Raw genomic sequence first — 4,802 nt, 5'->3', positions numbered from 1 at the left:
AATTACGGAGCTACTGCATCAGGATACGCCGAAAGGCACCTAATCGACATACAAACTTGGGCGGAAGATTTGCGTTTACTGATTTAAGCTGCTTCCCTGCACCGAAGGTAGCTACTTCTGAGTTACTCATGTTGGTAGCTGTTCTTGATTCAAATTCTGGAATATTTCCTTTGTCTTCGCTTAGTAACTCCGCTTTATTGGTACTGGCATCGGTAATATTACCATTGGTAAAGCGCGGTGGAGGTACTGATAGATTCTTGCGGCTGGTGTTCTTTACATACGACCAGAGTCTCTTTGGATTTTGTGTCAGATTTTGAGACGGCGTTTCGTTGTGGAAACTACGGTATTAAAACCAACTCGCATTGAAGTTCGCTCTAAATTCCGAGATTCAGTAAAGCGTCTCCAATACCGGACACTTTGCGTTCTTTTAAATTTGGCATGGTTTCTTCTTTTTTGCACCACTGTTTTGACCTATTTTGAGTATTGTGGGGGATCAGTATCGTATTTTTAATATACGCTTTCTATGGAATTTACCTATAAATTTAAATACTGAATATTCTTTTTTCAAAAACCTTCTCGTCGTGTAACGTATGCTTCAGATATCGTATTCAATTGCTGAACAGTTTTGACTGTTGGTTGACTGTGTTGCGCATGTGAACAGTGTCGTAGAACAGAACTTTAATCTGAGTGAAATGCTGGATTTGAAATAATGAAAAAAAACATCAGATTAAGTCCCAAAAGAGCCTAACAGTGTTAGTAGTAAAAACTATTTTTTTTTGTACGTCTAGTTGCGTAGGACCAAATTGAGGAGCAAATCTCCAAGGTCATGGAACGCGTCAGTTACATAAAATTACAACATAAAAGTAATAACATACAAAAAAAGTTTATGAACCCAAAAAAGACAAGCCATAAGTTTAAGTAAACGTAATCAACAAAATAACGTAGGAATCAGCTTAATTTTTCAAGGAAGTCCTCGACAGTATAGAAGGAGTGAAACTATGAGGAAACGCTTCACTTTCGATTTGAAAGCGCGTGGGTTACTGCTAAGATCCAGAATGAGATTTTCACTCTGCAGCGGAGTGTGCGCTGATATGAAACTTCCTGGCAGATTAAAATTGTGTGCCCGACCGAGACTCGAACTCGGGACCTTTGCCTTTCACGGGCAAGTGCTCTACCAACTGAGCTACCGAAGCACGACTCACGCCCGGTACTCACAGCTTTACTTCTGCCAGTATCTCGTCTCCTACCTTCCAAACTTCTGTAGAGCACTTGCCCGCGAAAGGCAAAGTTCCCGAGTTCGAGTCTCGGTCGGGCACACAGTTTTAATCTGCCAGGAAGTTTCATATCAGCGCACACTCCGCTGCAGAGTGAAAATCTCATCCTGGAAACATCCCCCAGGCTGTGGCTAAGCCATGTCTCCGCAGTATCCTTTCTTTCAGGAGTGCTAGTTCTGCAAGGTTCGCAGGAGAGCTTCTGTAAAGTTTGGAAGGTAGGAGACGAGATACTGGCAGAAGTAAAGCTGTGAGTACCGGGCGTGAGTCGTGCTTCGGTAGCTCAGTTGGTAGAGCACTTGCCCGCCAAAGGCAAAGGTCCCGAGTTCGAGTCTCGGTCGGGCACACAGTTTTAATCTGCCAGGAAGTTTCATACTGCTAAGATGTTTGAATTCTTGTGGCAGCGTATTGAAAATGGATGCAGCAGTATACTGCACACCTTTCTGCACAAGAGTCAATGAACTGCGATCCAAATACAGACCGAATTTCTGCCTAGTATTGAGTTAAAGCTGCTAATTCTTGGGAACAAGCGGATATTGTTAACAAGAAACGACAGTAAGGAATATACTGTATGTAGTGAGAGGCCAGTGTCAGAATACCCAGACTAGTGAACAGGGATTTTTGGACAACATGGTTGTGGTGATAAAGCATCGATTAGTATGACTAATCAATTATTCAAAAACAGTCTTAATCGCATTTATTACTATTATACCGCCAACCGGTTTCACCCCGACGTAGGGGTCGTCTTCTGGGCGTTCACACTGTGAAATTATAGATATCCGTCAGAAAGACACCATTATACAACAGCTAAAATTACGTAAATTTAAAATATGTTACCCATTGGTCGACTGTTGGTGGTGTCACTCCTGTCTACATAACGGCAGGAAACTATGCCAGACTAACCCTTGCTATGGGCTTAAATAGCGCGCTGAGATCACGGGAATAGACGGCAACGCCCCCAGCGGCGATCAACGGCAATTAATACAGTTTATTATATGTAATTACTAGTCACCTTGGTAAATAACAGAAAACGGAACCATTCCATTTAAAACGAGTTACAATTATAGTGTTAATAATAAAATAATAACGAATGTTCCGTAGTCAACTCGTAAAATTCGTAAAAGTGTATTACGTTATGTGCCATAATATGAAGTAAAACAATTTGTGACACAAAAAAACTGGTGTCGTCTCGTATTATAATACAGGGTTATTACAAATGGTTGAAGCGATTTCACAACTCTACAATAACTTTATTATTTGAGGTATTTTCACAATGCTTTGCACACACATACAAAAACTCAAAAAGTTTTTTTAGGCATTCACAAATGTTCGAAATGTGCCCCTTTAGTAATTCGGCAGACATCAAGCCGATAATCAAGTTCCTCCCACACTCGGCGCAGCATGTCCCCATCAATGAGTTCGAAAGAATCGTCGATGCGAGCTCGCACTTCTGGCACGTTTCTTGGTAGAGGAGATTTAAACACTGAATCTTTCACATAACCTCACAGAAAGAAATCGCGCGGGTTTAAGTCGGGAGAGCGTGGACGCCATGACATGAATTGCTGATCGTGATCTCCACCACGACCGATCCATCGGTTTTCCAATCTCCTGTTTAAGAAATGCCGAACATCATGATGGAAGTGCGGTGGAGCACCATCCTGTTGAAAGATGAAGTCGGCGCTGTCGGTCTCCAGTTGTGGCACAAGCCAATTTTCCAGCATGTCCAGATACACGTGTCCTGTAACGTTTTTTTCGCAGAAGAAAAAGGGGCCATAAACTTTAAACCGTGAGATTGCACAAAACGCGTTACCTTTTGGTGAATTGCGAATTTGCTGCACGAATGCGTGAGGATTCTCTACCGCCCGGATTCGCAAATCGTGTCTGTTCACTTCACCATTAAGAAAAAATGTTGCTTCATCACTGAAAACAAGTTTCGCACTGAACGCATCCTCTTGCACGAGCTGTTGCAACCGCGCCGAAAATTCAAAGCGTTTGACTTTGTCATCGGGTGTCAGGGCTTGTAGCAATTGTAAACGGTAAGGCTTCTGCTTTAGCCTTTTCCGTAAGATTTTCCAAACCGTCGGCTGTGGTACGTTTAGCTCCCGCTTGCTTTATTCGTCGACTTCCGCGGGCTACGCGTGAAACTTGCCCGCACGCGTTCAACCGTTTCTTCGCTCACTGCAGGCCGACCCGTCGATTTCCCATTACAGAGGCATCCAGAAGCTTTAAACTGCGCATACCATCGCCGAATGGAGTTAGCAATTGGTGGATCTTTGTTGAACTTCGTCCTGAAGTGTCGTTGCACTGTTATGACTGACTGATGTGAGTGCATTTCAAGCACGACATACGCTTTCTCGGCTCCTGTCGCCATTGTGTCTCACTGCGCTCTCGAGCGCTCTGGTGGCAGAAACCTGAAGTGCGGCTTCAGCCGAACAAAACTTCATGAGTTTTTCTTCGTATCTGTAGTGTGTCGTGACCATATGTCAATGAATGGAGCTACAGTGAATTTATGAAATCGCTTCAATCATTTGTAATAGCCCTGTATATCTATTTGCACATTTAGGTAGAAAACATTAGAGTCAATTACTAAAACGGCTAATATGGAAGGACTACAGAGCCCTCTACTCCTTGTGGTGAGGACGCCGTTGCCATGGATTACAGAGCGTATATCAGGCGCCCTCCAGTCTTTGTAGCGAGGACGACGTCGTCATGGTAGCAGCTGGTGTGCATATACGGTGTTATATATTCGTCCTGGCCACCGTGTCCGTTGCCGTGGTAGCGGTATGTCATGGTTCTTCATCCACAGACATGTTTTCACTTACTTGATGTTATGGAAATATCGACAATCAAGGATAACCTATAAAATCTAGGGTAAAAGTTTACGTTTGCACTACCCATTAAAGAAATTAAAGTGTTACAATAATAAAGAGAAAAGTAGCATAATTGTGTACAAATAATATTTTCGAATAGCTCGAAGAATTTTTTAGCATGATTCTCTATTTGTTCATTCAGCATCGCTGCCGGATTCCGTTTATTATGTATAAAAATTTCCAGGCTCTCTAGAATATCCATAATAGGTCCTTTTTGGATTACATGCACTATCTTCAGATTTTCCTTTATATTGACTTCTGCATGTTTTTTCATATGTAAATGCTGCCCGAAGAGTGATTTATTACGTGCTGTTCCAGTAGTATGTTCTTTAAATCTAGTATTAAAACTTCTCCCTGTTTGCCCGATGTAAATTTTGCTACAATCTTTACAAGTCAATTTATAAATTCCTGATTTAGCAAGCATCTTGTTTTTAACATCTCCTATACTATGCCTAAGACTATTAGCTATGGTATTTGTAGAGAAAGCAGTCGTAACATCCCAATTCTTGATAGTTTGTTTATCTTATCTGATATAGTCCCCATATACAGCATCTTCGCAAAAGTCTTCTTTTCGGGTATTTTCGCCTGTCTGGCGTGTGTTTTCTGCTGTATCGTCTCTATTATATTTGCGTTATATCCATTAGATATCGCAATTTGCTTT

At 41.9% G+C, this 4,802-nt stretch overlaps 2 non-coding genes across 2 annotated transcripts; one reads left to right on the top strand and one right to left on the bottom strand.

Moving 5' to 3' along the window:
* Positions 1-1,119: 1,119 nt before the first annotated feature.
* Trnas-uga (transfer RNA serine (anticodon UGA)) lies at positions 1,120-1,194 on the bottom strand. The gene has a single exon. It is a non-coding gene; the product is annotated as a tRNA-Ser (tRNA).
* A 348-nt stretch (positions 1,195-1,542) lies between these two features.
* Positions 1,543-1,617, top strand: Trnaw-cca (transfer RNA tryptophan (anticodon CCA)). Its single transcript has one exon. It is a non-coding gene; the product is annotated as a tRNA-Trp (tRNA).
* Positions 1,618-4,802: the final 3,185 nt, after the last annotated feature.

Source organism: Schistocerca cancellata, chromosome 11, assembly GCF_023864275.1.
Source record: "Schistocerca cancellata isolate TAMUIC-IGC-003103 chromosome 11, iqSchCanc2.1, whole genome shotgun sequence".
NCBI lineage: Eukaryota > Metazoa > Arthropoda > Insecta > Orthoptera > Acrididae > Schistocerca > Schistocerca cancellata.
The sequence above is the reverse complement of the archived record's forward strand: the minus strand, read 5'-3'. Positions and strand labels throughout refer to the sequence as shown.